Below are 16374 nucleotides of genomic sequence, written 5' to 3' on the forward strand. Positions count from 1 at the left end.
GACACATCTCTTCAACAACTGTTAAGAGGAGACTTTGTGCAGCAGGCCTTCATGGTAAAATAGCTGCTAGGAAACCACTGCTAAGGACAGGCAACAAGCAGAAGACACTTGTTTGGGTTAAAGAACACAAGGAATGGACATTAGACCAGTGGAAATCTGTGCTTTGGTCTGATGAGTTCAAATTTGAGATCTTTGGTTTCAACCACCGTGACTTTGTGCGATGCAGAAAAGGTGAACGGATGGCTCTACATGCCTGGTCCCCACCATGAAGCATGGAGGAGGAGGTGTGATGGTGTGGGGGTGCTTTGCTGGAGACACTGTTGGGGATTTATTCAAAATTGAAGGCATACTGAACCAGCATGGCTACCACAGCATCTTGCAGCGGCATGCTATTTCATCCGGTTTGCGTTTAGTTGGACCATCATTTGTTTTTCAACAGGACAATGACCCCAAACACACCTCCAGGCTGTGTAAGGGCTATTTGACCAAGGAGGAGAGTGATGGGGTGCTACGCCGGATGACCTGGCCTCCACAGTCACCAGACCTGAACCCAATCGAGATGGTTTGGGGTGAGCTGGACCACAGAGTGAAGGCAAAAGGGCCAACAAGTGCTAAGCATCTCTGGGAACTCCTTCAAGACTGTTGGAAGACCATTTCCGGTGACTACCTCTTGAAGCTCATCAAGAGAATGTCAAGAGTGTGCAAAGCAGTCATCAAAGCAAAAGGTGGCTACTTTGAAGAACCTAGAATATAAGACATATTTTCAGTTGTTTCACACTTTTTTGTTAAGTATATAATTCCACATGTGTTAATTCATAGTTTTGATGCCTTCAGTGTGAATGTACAATTTTCATAGTCATGAAAATACAGAAAAATCTTTAAATTAGAAGGTGTGTCCAAACTTTTGGTCTGTACTGTATATATATATATATATATATACATATATATATATATATATATATATATATATATAAACCTTATAAGTTTGGTATCACAGTAATCGTACTACTGACTCTGAATCATTTTGTCAGTTTGTTTTTACAACACAATACACACTGTAAAATGAAGGAACCCAAACCTGGCATTTTTTCTCATTTTTCAACACATTATATGATAAAATGAATGGTGTTGTTCAAAACTACAACACTAAGCGTCAGCACACTGTGATTTGCTGATCTGTAAGATGCGTTCTTTGTGCTGTGAAAATACACAGCTGTGATATCTCACCAAATATTCATAGTGGGAACTTAAAATTATGTTTTTCTGCCATGATTAAGGATGGTTTGGATGTATGAAACATGTTGACCTTTTATTTCTATCTTTGTGGAATTAAGGCTGCATGAACCAGTCACCAACCATTATCTGTATATGTACAAATATTAAGTGCTACTGAGTGCTGTAGGAAAAACTTAGAATAGTGAGGTGATTTGACAGTCCTGCCACAAATAATCTGTTTCTACTGCACACTTAAAATCTCTGATAGTGGGAATGAACCTGATTGCCTGCAGTAGTGCACTCCTGAGAGCTGGTGCAGCAGAGAAAATGTCTTGGACATGAGAGTGGGAGGTCCTGATTATGGAGGATGTTAATCTTAGCTCATTGGAGTGTAGAGATGCAGGACTGTGCAGCAGTGTGGAGAGGTTTGTGGATGAGTGTAATGACTGGTACAGGGTGGATGCACCAGTGTAATTGCTGGACAGAAATATGAGACTGACTGCTGCATTAAGGATAATGAGAAATACATTTAGTGAGAAGAAGAGCAATTAGTGAGTTACAAGTATTTGTGAATTCAAGACAAAAAGGAATCAGAGCAACAGTAACAGATTTTACTTTTTTTTAATTAATAATGGGATGAATAAAATCGTGAACATTGTCAATAGAATAAATCAAAGTCAGGAAGATAGCCGAGGTCAGATACCAGGTGATCAGTAAATGACACGTCAGACGAGCAGTATGAATACCGCGGAGCCCGATGACAGAGGCATTACTGAAACTTGTCCAGGTTGACCAGTCAGAAGGCCACAGGTAGATGGTGAAGGTCCTTCTATACAGCTCCAGCAGTGATGATGGATCTGCTGGACTTCAGGGCGCTGGATGCTTAGGTGTCCCGTCTTTTAGATGGTTTTAGGGCAACAGTGACAGCATGCAAATGCGCGAGCAGCCCTGGATAATCCACGCCGGCAGGATGATAAGATCCGGCGGAAGATGGAACCTATGAGAAGAGAAATAAATATAATGTAAGTGATGGGACTCCATATTACATGATAATGCTGTGCAGTCACTGTGGCCGGACGGCAGAGGAATATTATCATACAGAGGTCAGGGGTCATTGTCAGCAATCATACATGTGACAATCCCATCACTGACAGATGACATCTACTCCACATGAATTATTCTCACTGACATCACACAACATGGAGTTGATTCTCACACTTACCTCGTCTCTTTTTCCCATTTTTTCCATTTTCTGAGTTTTGTTGCTCCATACTCAGATTTATTGCCGATTTTCTTTCTTCATGAGATGGAAATTCTGATGAAAAATTAAAAAAAAAATCAGTAACAATATCTTCTTATAGGATCTGCTTTGTCATAATATGGATAACATAAGAGACCTATAGTATTGTATAAAACCATGTGGGAATATTTGAGCCTTGAAGTCAACATTCACATTGCTGGTGCTGTAGACATGTACATACCTGGCAATGGGGACGAGGGTGGCAAGATGGTAACAGCATCGTCTGTATTACATACAGGAACAGATACTTTCTGCCTGTTTGAAGAAGAAAAACATGTAAATCTCAAGTAAACTCCATATAAAAGGGGTTGTCTCACTAGAAGAACACCGACTATAAGGCCTAGTAGGACATATGACTGTCATAGTGGGGAAGGTCTTCTGCTCAAGACTACCTTTTATAGAGAGCTGAGAGGAAAACAACTACCAAGAATGGCCGGCATTTCATACTACATCTCTCCTACAGTGAGGGCAGCACTAAAAGTGCATGACCGGCCACAATTATGGGCTGTTATCTCCAACAATTCCGAAAGCTGAAAGCACAATGACCCATAACCATGGGGCGGTGGATGCTACATTTGATATTATGGTATTTATGTCCTATATTTGGTGTTGTGCACATATATCAGCCTGGAGCTCCCAGTAATGACCCCATAATCTACTCACATTTCTGAGATGTTTGTGTTCGATTCTGGTGTACACTCTGGAGGGGCCTTGGGATCCTCGTTGTTCACCATCCCGTTAGTGGTGGTAGAGTGCTAAATGTGGATAACAATAAGTTATTAAATATACATACTTTTTAATTTTATAGATCCTTTTTTTGTACATATTTTGGATTTATCGATCACATACTTACTTTAGAAAGCCTCTCAGAAGATGATGATGCAAATATTCGGAAGATAAAGTTCTCATCGTCCTCACTTGTGCCCTCCTTATCCTCTGAGATCAGATGGTTGTTTTCATCAGAGTGATCTACAAGACATAGGTAAGGAAGGATTGTTAGAGGGTGTCAGTATAACACAGTCGCTATATCTCACTAGGTTAATAGATGATGCAACGTAATATACAGAATACATGAAAAAAAACTCCTGTACAAAATTAGGGAAATAGGGATACAGTACGAACCCATGGTCAACATAGCTGAGATCCATGAAACATGGATAACATAGTAGACCAGAAAAACCATGTGGAAATATTTGAGCCTTGAAGTCAACATTCACATTGTTGGTGCTGTAGACATGTACATACCTGGCAATGGGGACGAGGGTGGCAAGATGGTAACAGCATCGTCTGTATTACATACAGGAACAGATTCTTTCTGCCTGTTTGAAGAAGAAAAACATGTAAATCGTAAGTAAACACAGTATAAAATGGGTTGTCTCACTATAAGAACACTGACTATAAGGCCTAATAGGACATATGACTGTCATAGTGGGGAAGGTTTTCTGCTCAAAACTACCTTCCATGGATCAGAACACAACTACCAAGAATGGCTGGCAAGTAATACTACAGCTCTCCTACAGAGTAGGCAGTGCTAAAAATGCATGACCTGCCACAATTATGGGCTGTTATCTTCTGCATTTTCTGAAGCCAAAAGTACAATGACCGTTAACCATGAAGCGGTGAATGCTGCATTTGATATTCTGATATTTATGTCCTATATTTGGTGTTGTGTACATAGATCAGCCTGGAACTCCCAGTAATGAAGTAATGACCCTTTATAATCTACTCACATTTCTGAGATGTTTGTGTTGGTTTCTGGTGTATACTCTGGAGGGGCATTGGGATCCTCATTGTTCACCATCCTGGTAGCGATGATACAGAGCTAAATACGGATAAAAATAAGATATAAAATATTTTTTTTATGTACTTTTAGAGTTGTTTTACATTTTTTTTACATGTTTTGGATTTATTAATCACATACTTACTTTACAAAGCTTTTCAGAAGATGACGTAAAATTTTGGAAGTCAAGGCTCTCATTGTTCTCACTTGTGCCTTCCTCATCCTTTGAGACCAGATGTTTGTTTATATCAGAATGATCTACAAGAAATAGGTAATGAAGTATTATTAGAGGTTGTCAGTATAACACAGTCACTATTTATCACTAATATTAATGGGAACAGATGATCACATATTAGGGAAGATGAGACAAACAGTCGCTTAGTCTAGATGACGTCTCCTTCTACTTACTGATAAATAAGCTGGTGTCTGCGTCTGAAACAAGCTGAGGAACATACTCCAGCTCCTGGCTCAGAATGTTGTCAAAGTCCAAGTCACTCAGGAATGGATGAACCTTGATCTCAAATGCTCCTCCTAGAAAAAGAAAAACAAAAGTGATGCGGACATAGTCAGGGATGGCTCCATATCTGAACAGTTTATCGTAATCTGAACTAATGACAAAACTGAGCCGACATGAAGGAAATAAACTGAAAGTCTTAGTGTGGAGAACTAGAAATACAGTAGATGAGCTGATAGAGAAATGCTGATCTTCATGGACATGAGCGATATGTCCTTGGTCTAATAAGGGAATATTAATACTAGTATATCTGTTACCTGTCCCAAGTCTACGCACAGGATTTCTTCTGAGCAGCTCAGTGATGAGATTCTGAGCATCCAGGGGTGGAGCGCGATCACAATTCCAAATTAGTTCTCCTGTTACATAGAAAATTACAGAAAATAAAACCTCTTTACTGGACTGTAACATAAAGCAAAGGAAATAACTAAACAAATGTAACCAATCAACGCAATGATCGGATTATTCTACTCACCAATGACAACCCTTTTATAAAGCTCAGTGAGGGAATCAGCATCAAATGGTACACATCCCAGCAGGAATTTATACAGGATGATCCCCAATGACCACCAGTCAACAGGTCTTCCATAGCCTTCTTTCAGGATGATCTCTGGGGCTATGTAACATGGGGTGCCACAGAACTGGAAACCAACAGAACATAGAGATGAGAATCGATGAAACAATTATTATGACAAGATATCATCGTTAAAACACAATGCAGAAGATAAAATATTAGTGGAAAAGTTCTCTAGAAAGGAAGAACGTAGAGAAGAGACAATAGTGTGATGAGATTTGCAAATAACAAGCTAAGTTCTTGTAGGTGATGCTGACCTCACGGTCCTGGAACTCTCTGGAGATGTCCACTGCTAATTCCTTGTAGGTGTTAGTTTTCGGTATCATTAGACCAAGTTTTGAAATCCCAAAATCGGTAACTTTAATATGTCCAGTAGATGTAATCAGGAGGCTGCAAAAGAGAAGATGGTTTTAGCCTCACAGACTGAATGATAATAAATGACAACTTTCCCCACTTTATTATACTACGGGGGCACTTACTTTTCCGGCTTCAGGTCTCTGTGCACCACACCGTAACTATGCAGGTATTCCACGGCAAGTACCGCCTCTGCAAAGTACAAGCGGGCCATGGGGACAGAGAAAGGACCCCTGGTGCTTAGAAGGGTCCCACAGTCTCCACCTATAGAAGAAAGGAAATATGACCAGTGAGGGGTTTATACAGCAGATGACCTTGATATACCACGAGCAGATAACCATGATGTATAATGAGCAGTGAGCGGAAACATCCTGGGGAGATCACACAGATAATGGCGTACATAGAAATCACAAGACCCCATATCAAAAGTTGTAATTGCCCCCCACCCTAAAAAATAAAAAAGAAATATATTTATATCCCTGTTGAAGCAGCTTGGTGTTCTCACCAGCAATACAACTTTTATGGCCATTTTAGAGTATGATGCTCCCAAAAATGCCCACACCCACACTCAATGAGTATGGTATCCCCACAGTGAATCCTCCTAAGGAGGCCACCACTTAGAAGGAGGCCAGCCACAACCCCCTACTCGGTGTGATGGCACCCACAGCAACCCTCCCACTCAGGATAATGGTTCCCACAGTCCCTCACACAATATAATGGTCCGCATAACTCCCCACTCAGTATGATGTCCCCACACAGAATGGGGGCCTCCATACAGAGTGAGGACCCCCACAGCACCCCACTTAATATGATGACCTCCACTCAGCATTCACAGTCCCCCCATATCTAGTCATACGGCCCCCTTTCAGTATTTTGGCCCCTACTAGCCACCTACTCAGTATTTTTGCCCCCACCAGCCCCACCTCCTTGAAGAAGCAAATACCGCTGAAATTGTGATGACAGGTGGAGGGATGCTGCCCACTGCTGAGCGTTGACAGACCCCCTCCGACTGATGAGCCCCATAGCGCCCCTGCACCAAGATCAATGAATTTACGAGCATCTTGGTAATAGATAACCTATAGTAAATGCTCTGTGGGGAAGTAACCAACAATGTCCTAATGATATGAGCAGTGATAAGATGAAAGCAGACATGGGCTGAATATAATACAATAGATGTGTCTTACCTCCTACATACTCCATGACCATACACAGGTGAGATCTAGTTGGAAAGGAGCAGAGCATGGAGACCACAAAGGGACAATCAGCAAATGTTAAGATGTCCCTCTCCAGAAAGGCCCATTCCAATCTCTGTGCAGTATTTAGGTTCCGCTTAGCCATTTTCTTCATAGCAAAGGTCTGGTGTGAGTCTTTATGATGCACTAAGTAGACGGCCCTGGAGAGAAGGAGAATCCATCGGTTATAATAAATCCTTATTAATAATCCATATATAGAAATCATTATATGTTTAATACTGGTATCCTGGTAACATTTCTCCTTGCGGAGAGTGACATGTTAAGCTTGTCAAGGTGAGGAGACTTTTAAGCCTCAATGATCCTCTGGGAAATATGCAAATTGTCTCTTCAGAGAGGAAGAGAACTAGAACTCTAGTGCCACCTATAGGAAGTAGTAATCCTAAAAGTCAATATCGACCCTTTAACGAGCCTTATCACATGACATGGAATAATAGCCATAACCAAAATCTCAATTTTCGGACACTATGTTTTGGGGTACAAGCACTCATCAGTGCAAAGTGTGAGATATAGTTTGGCTGGGTAAGAGGCATCTGACCGGGATCCAAGCGGTAACGTTTCTCCTTGCGGAAAAAGCCATGTTAAGCATGTCAAGGTGAGGAGACTTTTAAGCTGCAATGCTCTTCTGGGAAATATGCAAATTGTCTCTTTTCAGAGAGGAAGAGAACTAGCACCCTAGTGCCACCTATGGGAAGTAGCAATCCTATTTCCCAGAGGAGCATTGTGGCTTAAAAGTCTCCTCATGTCCGCAAGGAGAAATGTCAACCCCTTGGATACCGGTCAGACACCTCTCACCCAGTCAAACCATATCTCACACTTTGCACTGAAGAGGGGCAGTACCCCAGAACACAGTTCCTGCAAATTGAGATTTTGGTTTTGGCTATTATCCTAAGTCATGTGACAAGGCTTGTTAAAGGGTCGATATTGACTTTTAGGATTGCTACTTCCTATAGGTGGAGTTCTAGTTTGCTTCCTCTCAGAAGAGACAATTTGCATATGTTTAATACTAGAAGTCTGGCCGACACTATAAATCCACATCTAGAAATACATAAAATAGCACTACATAGATCACCTATTGGAGGTCTCCACAATGCCACTTCTGCCGGAGCCATCACCCAGGTCACATTATAGATACGAGAATCTACTGAAATTCTCTTTGGGCAGATTCGCTATAACTGACCAAATACAATTTAGTGCAAATAAAATTGGTCCAAAATGAATGTGCTCCAGGGCTCTCTTCTGCTGCTGAGGCCAGTGATTGGGCCCACATGGTCATGGTGGAGGGTGTAGATGTCATTGACGTCAATATGGTGTCACCCTTCATGTGACCATGTGTAGCCAACTTCTCTGATCAGCTTCATAATGGAGCCCCCCCCATCAAAACAAAGATCAGAGTGGAGAGCAGAAAAGCTCAGGTGGAGGAGGCAGCATAAGAACAGATGAGAGTCTAGCACAGGCGAATGTAATAATATTATATTATTATATATTATATTATATGTAATTATATTATTTAAATCGCTTTCCTTACAGTTTGATTTGCTACAGATCACATAATTTCCCTATGATAACACTGAATGGCAGAGTGCAGGGGCAGAAGCATTGTCATAGGGAACCCTGAGAAATGTGGATTATGGCAACAGAAATCTCACCCAAAATTTCCACTGCTGATGAGTTTGGAAGTTTCATAGTCGGTCATATGCGGCTTTCTCGCCGGAACCAATGAATCCATCACGCTCTATAAAAGAATAAGAAATAATACTGATTTATTGAAGATGCAGGAAAAAAGTTACAGATGCAAAAACTTCTCCCCCCATATTATGTCCCAGATGATTTACACTGATATGATGTTGGGAGGATACAAACCGGACGCTGGGCAGACCTGGCGCTAGCACCCTGCACACCCAGGCAAGTGCCGGGGCCCTGAGTAGGTGGGCCTTGCTCCCCCCCCCTCAATGCTTGCCCAGGACCACGGCCGGCACAATACTTACCTCTCCACAGCTGGTGAGCAGTGAGGTGAGCATTTGATTTTTTTTTTTATGTATGGAGGTATGGGGCATTATATGGGGGGAGAAGTGACATCCTGCATGGGGCATTATATGGGGGGGAGGTAGGGACATCCTGCGTGGGGTATTATATGGGGGGGAGAAGTGACATCCTGCAATGGGCATTATATGGGGGGGAGTGACATCCTGCATGGGGCATTATATGGGGTGAGAGGTGACATCCTACATGAGGCATTATATGGGGGGGACATCCTGCATGGGGCATTATATAGGGGGGTGACATCCTGCATGGGGTATTATATGAGGGGGAGAAGTGACATCCTGCATGGGTCATTATATGGGGGGGGGGAGTGACATCCAGCATAGGGCTTTATATGGGGTGAGAGGTGACATTCTGCATGGGGCATTATATGGGGGGTGACATCCTGCATGGGGCATTATATGGGGGGAGTGACATCCTGCATGGGGTATTATATGGGGGGAGAAGTGACATCCTGCATGGGGCATTATATGGGGTGAGAGGTGACATCCTGCATGGGCCAATATATGGGGTGAGAGGTGACATCCTACATGGGGCATTATATGGGGGGGTGACATCCTGCATGGGGCATTATATGGGGGGTGACATCCTGTATGGGTCATTATGTGAGGTGGGACATCCTGCATGGAGCATTATGTGGGGGGGGGGACATCCTGCATGGGAAATTATATGGGGGGTGACATCCTGCATGGGGCATTATGTGGGGGGGGATATCCTGCATGGGGCATTATGTGTGGGGGACATCCTGCATGGGGCATTATGTGGGGTGGGACATCCTGCATGGGGCATTATGTGGAGGGGACATCCTGCATGGGGAATTATATGGGGGGTGACATCCTGCATGGGCCATTATGTGGGGGGGCACAGCCTGCATGGGGCATTATGTGGGGGGCACAGCCTGCATGGGGCATTATGTGGGAGGGACATTCTGCATGGGGAATTATATGGGGGGTGACATCCTGCATGGGCCATTATGTGGGAGGGGGACATCCTGCAAGGGGCATTATGTGGGGGGGGCACAGCCTGCATGGGGCATTATGTGGGGGGTCAAAGCCTGCATGGGGCATTATGTGAGGGTCACAGCCTGCATGAAGCATTATGTGGGGGGTCAAAGCCTGCATGGGGCATTATGTGGGGGGCACAGCCTGCATGGGGCATTATGTGTGGGGTCACAGCCTGCATGGGGCATTATATGGGGGCACAGCCTGCGTGGAGCATTTTATGGGGTCCATTATTCTATATGGAGCAATATATGGAGCTCATAATACGGTATAGAGGACTATGTGGTGCCATTATACTGTGTGGAGGACATTACTGTCCGGTCTGCACTGTGAGCTGTGAGGATTCGCCGCTTTCTGAGTTATTGTGGAATTTACAATAGATATCGCTCATGTAATGTAAGAAGTGAAATCTTCGGCCTTGTACTATATATATATATATATATATATATATATATATATTTATCTGCGGTATCTGTGCATCATGAATCGTGGTATGTGTTAAAGGGGCCACTGAGACTCTTTCGCCCAGGGCCCACGAAATCCTGGAGCCGCCCTGCAACGGTCATCATACATTACTATAACATTCTGGATAATGTGGGAGATCACACAGAGGAGGACTTACAGGTAATCTGTCACCAGGTGTTTGCTATGTATTCTGAAAGCACCATGATGTAGGGGCAGAGACCCTGATTCCAGTGATGTGTTACTTACTAGGCTGTGTGTGGCTGTTTCAATAAAATCAGTAGATTATCACTAGAAGACTATCTGTCTAGCCAGGTAGTCCTATTGCTCTGTACCCCTGCCTCCACCACTGATTAGCAGCTTTCTGCCTATGCACAGTGTACACAGAAAGCTGCCAATCAATGGTGTGGGCGGGGTTATACAAGACTCAGCATTCAGAGCTCTGCAGCAGAAAAAAATAGTGATTTTATCACAACTGCTCCACCGAGTAAAGTAATCAACACATGGAATCAGGGTCTCTGTCCCTGCATCATGCTTCTCTCAGACCAAATAGCATAAACCTGGTGACAGATTCCCTGTAATTCAAATGTAATTAACACCATAGGGTCATCTACACTTAGAATAGAGACGTACCATGGTTGTATGGGGGACAATACTGGACGAGTCATTCACACCCCATGATCTGATGACACACACGCATCCCCCTCTATGATACTTACGGATTCTTGGATCTCCGGGATCTCACTAATTCCATTGTTAGGATTCGACAGCTCAGTTGTTTCTAAAATAATGATGAAGAAATGAAATGTATTAGAGGATATTATTCCTACATAGATAATACAGCAATATAACGGAGAAATGACAAGATGTCTGTAAATGGGATTAATACTCGTTATATGGGGATTCTAAATATGAGAATATACGGGGAATCCATAGATAAATGTAATGTAAATGATGGAGGAGCCCCTTCATAAATAACAAAAGACTGACCATCACTTCCGAAAAGAAAATGGGTGTGAACAGGTGCATACTAAGAGTAGCCATCCAAATACATAACTAACAAAGTTGCACTCTGTAACGCTATAGCATGTAAACATGAAATAAATGAAATTTGAATTGCATTACTGCTGTATAAAATAGGATAAAAGGAAGATACTTAGCGCATAATTTGGCCAATTCATGCATGGCCAGCAGCCACGGCAAGGCGACCTTCTTTTTCTGGGTGCATGCCAAGTAGCCACGGCAAGGTGACCTTTTTTTTTGCTGGGTGCACGCCCAGCAGTCACGGCAAGACGACCTTCTTTTGCTGGGTGCATGCCCAGGAGTCACGACAAGGCGACCTTCTTTTGCTGGGTGCATGCCCAGCAGTCACGACAAGGCGACCTTGTTTTGCTGGGTGCATGCCTAGCAGCCACGGCAAGGCGACCTTCTTTTGCTCGATGCATGCCCAGCAGTCACGGCAAGGCGACCTTTTTTGCTGGGAACCTATCTCCACCCATCAGCCCGGGGTGGTTTTAATTACAACAGGATCCTACCTACCCATATAAATGTAGGCTTCAGCCTAGGAGAGGATTCACATTAGGAGAGGATTCCAACAAAAAGATCGCCTTGTCATTGGCTGCTGGGCATTCATGAATTGGCAAAATTATGTGCTCAGTATCTTAGTTTTTTCCCATTTTCTAGAGCAGTAATGCAATTTAAATTTAATTTATTTCATGTTACTTGCTATAGCACTGCAGAATGGACCCTCCAGCACATGAATGAGGAAGCCCCCACCCACGCTGCACATATGAGTGATGGTAAGAGAGCTGAAACATAGGAGAGATTTGCAAATTAGCCTGGAAGTGCACTGGGGGCGTGTCACTGCACTTGGATTTCTTCTTTCACGCCCCCAGTGCACTTCCATTCTAATTTGAATATGGTGTCTACTTTACATTTCTCCTGACTGGCACATTGGATTTCTACAAACAATTATTATTAGGGGACAATGGCCTATACCGTCACACCACTACTTCTATATGTAACAATGTGCTGCCAGGTTCCCATTACACAGAGTAGAGAGTAAATCTAACATTATCCTCCGTCCTCTGTAATATCTGGACATTCCTTGTAGAAGGTCGGGTGATCGCTCACCTGTAATCAGATCGCTGTTCAGCTCCGGCTGACTCCTATTAGGGTCAGGGATTTTCGGGGTCACATTTTGCCCATATTTGGCGTCGCCTCCTGTTGTTTCCTGATAGATATAATATATATAATTACTATGTGGAAGATTTCACTAAATCACCAAATACATAAATCATGAAGGACTAAACCAACATTTACAGATGCACCAATTGTAACGATACAAATCCCGCGCCATCTTCAGACCTTTTCTCAGAAAGTCTCCTCAGATACGGTGGATTAAGATACGTCTATTAATATTGATCCTTACCGGGCGTTCCAATGAGCGTTCTAGTATAGACAGGACTTTTTCGGCCAGTTCTTTAAAGACAGCCAAATCTTCAGTCTGAGATCTTTCTTCAGCCTATAAAGAAGGAAAAATGGAAAGGAGAATTTTGAGATGAGAGCGATCAGAATGGAGGCGGAAATTGTATGTGACATCGGTTCTCTGTCTGCAGATACAATGACTACATACTGTATTTGGGGACTCGTTGTGTTTTACCGTATTTTTTGGACTATAAGATGCCTTTTTTTCCAAAATTTTTGACCTCCCTTCTAACACTCTCGCACCCCTCCAATCTATCCTAAACTCTGCTGTCTGACTAATCCACCTGTCCCCCCGCTATTCCCTGGCTTTTCCCCTCGCTCCGCCAATCCCTTCACTGGCTCCACATTACCCAGAGACTCCAGTTCAAGACCCTAACCTTGGCATGCAAAGCCACCCACAACCTGTCTCCTCCATATATCTGTGACCTAGTCTCCCGGTACTTACCTGCACGCAACCTCCGATCCTCACAAGATCTTCTTCTCTACTCCCCTCTTATCTCCTCTTCCCACAATCGCATACAAGATTTCTCCCGTGCATCCCCTCTACTCTGGAACTCTCCACCCCAGCATATCAGACAGATTATTAATAATAATAATTGTCTGAATGTAGCTTACCAGGGGGGTGGCTGTGGTGGAGTGAGGTCACAGGAGGTGGGGTCACTGCAGCAGGAAGCCAGCAGTAGAAGTGGGGCGCTCCTGCGGGCCAGCGGGGTGTCCAGGACGTGCGAGGCTGCGGGCCCTGGGCTTCAAGGAAATGTTAGCGGTGATTTAGGAGGGGAGTCCCCGCTCTGCCCATTGAATTTCTGGCGGTGGGCTTCAGGCAAATGGCCGCTGGAGGCAGTGCATGTGCAGATTTAGATCTCGGCTCAATGAGGAGCTGAGATCTCAAACTGCGTATTGGCCATCTCCAGCAGCCTACTTCTTGAAGCCCACTGCAGAGAAATCAATAAGCAGAGCAGGGCCTCCCCTCCTGAATTACCGCTAACATTTCCTTGAAGCCCAGGGCCCGCAGCCTCGTACCTTCTGGACACCCCGCTCCTCCCAGCTTGGAGCCCGCAGCAGCGCCCCACTCCTACTGCCGACTTCCTGCAGCAGCGACTCTGCCTCCTGTGACCTCGCTCCACTGCCACCACCCCCCCTCAGTAAGCAACCGAAAATTCGGACTATAAGACAGACCCCCATTTTATTATAATAAATGTTTTTCCTATTTACCTCCCAAAAAATTTTGGTGCGTCTTATGGTCTGCAAAAAACGATATATTAGAAGAAAAAGCTTCTATCCCTCCATTATTATCTGTTAATATTGAGATGTTCTGTGCAGAGTGTCCGCCACTTACCTGGTTTAGTAATGTCCTGATGTTCTGAAGTAAATCCGTCAGATAGTCTGACGTTAGACGACGTTGTCGGTGTTTGGTCAGGCAATCCTTTACTAGCTCCATCACCAGCCGGTGAGTGAAGCTAAGGACGCCATCGGGTGGTAGAAGCACACTGTTAGGACGATTGATCATAAGGATCATCAATAGTGCTTTTACCTGAGGAATGTCCAAAACAATTCCAGCCATAGTGAAAAACTGCAAGTGCTATCAGTCACTATAGAGCCAAGAAAGGCACGGGTGAGCCTATGTGCATTGCATATATAGCGACTGTGAGCAGTGATGTCACCATCACCTGTGATGTCATCACGGAATCTTGTGATAGAATCTTCACGGAGCAGCTCTGCGCAAATAGAATGCGGCCTGGTAATATTTAATGTGAAAACACCATACAATTAACTACCCATGTTATCATGGCCGTTCTATTTTATATCCAATTAGAACACAACCAGGATAAAGGTGTGTTCACAAGTTGGATTTTGGCAGTATTTTTTTTCTACCTCAAAAATCAAAGGAGGCAGGAAAAACGCTGCTTAAAATTCAGGTGTTTTTACTTGTGTTTTTTTTTCCATTCATTTGAATGGGTGAAAAATGCTGCAAAACCTCTGAAAGACTTGACAAGCTGCAGATTTTAAAAAAATGCAAAAAAAACAGCATGTGAATGAGATTTCAGAAATGTCATTCACTAAGATGGTGCTGTAAAACACAGCATTTATTGCTGCAGAAGAAAAAACAGTGAATACACCCTAAAGATATCCTCAGTCATATTATGGGAAATATTGTATATTTCGCATTTATTATCTCACGTGTTTTTCTTCACCATAGAACTTTTAAGGCTGTGTGCCCACTATGCGTTTTTTAGGCGTTTCTGCAGCGTAACTTTCGCTGCGGAAACACTTAAAAAACGCTTGGTGATAGGTCTGCAATGGTCCCCAATGATAATCCGCATGTGCTGTGCACATGCCGCGGAGATTTCCGCTGCGGATTATCATTGCGGAAAAATCCGCAGCACGTCCTTTAATTTTGCAGAGTCGCTGCGATTTAGCCGCCATTGACTTGCATTGGAACGCATAACATCCGCATGACTACAAATACACATGTGGATATTATGCGACTCAATGCGTGGATGGTACCCGGGTCTGGAGATGAAGAGACTCTCCTCCAGACCCGGGTACCATAGTACCTGTAGTTAAAATAGAATTAAAATAAAAAATAAACATATACTTACCTTCTGATGGCCCCTGTCTGCTCCCGGCGGTGCTGCTGGCTCTTCGGCTGCTCGCGGTGGTAAAAGGACCTTCCATGATGCCATTTAGTCATGTGACAGGTCACGTGACCGCTGACATCGGCGGTTGCGTGACCTGTCACATGACTAAATGACGTCATGAAAGGTCCTTTTACAGCACCGTGATCCGCCAAAGACACCGGACGCACCGGAGAAGGAGATCGAGGACCATCGGAAGATGAGTATAATGTTTTTTTTTTATTTTTCACCATTATTATTCTTTTTTTTCATTATTGATGCTGCATTTGCAGCATTGTAACTTGGTCACACTATATAAATCCATGACGGTTGCATGGAATTATATAGTGTGACCAAGTTGTCAAGCACTTTTCCAAGTGATGCTAAAATCACTTGGCAAAGCGCTTGACAACCCAGGGAGATGCAGAAACGCTTAGGAAAAATCCGCAGCATTTCTGCATCGTGGTCATATATCCTAACTCATTGGCGAACCGTTATACAAGGCTATATTCACACTAGACGTTTTTTTAGCGGGCTTTTTTATGCAAATTTTCAGCTGCGTTTTACAGTACCAACAAAGTCTATGAGATTTCCGAAATCTCATGCACAAAGCTTGCTTATTTGTCCTCAGTATTTTGTGCTTTCCATGGCTTTTTGCAATAGAGTATGTCACTTGTTTCAGCGTTTTTCACCCATTAAAAAAAAGGGTGGTGGAAAAAAATGCTGAAAAAAAGCCTAGTGTGAACATTTTGCTGCGTTTTTAGTGAAAAAAGCAAGTATGT

This window comes from Phyllobates terribilis, unplaced genomic scaffold (assembly GCF_046119375.1).
Source record: "Phyllobates terribilis strain yellow unplaced genomic scaffold, ASM4611937v1 Scaffold_314__1_contigs__length_2217976, whole genome shotgun sequence".
Lineage (NCBI taxonomy): Eukaryota > Metazoa > Chordata > Amphibia > Anura > Dendrobatidae > Phyllobates > Phyllobates terribilis.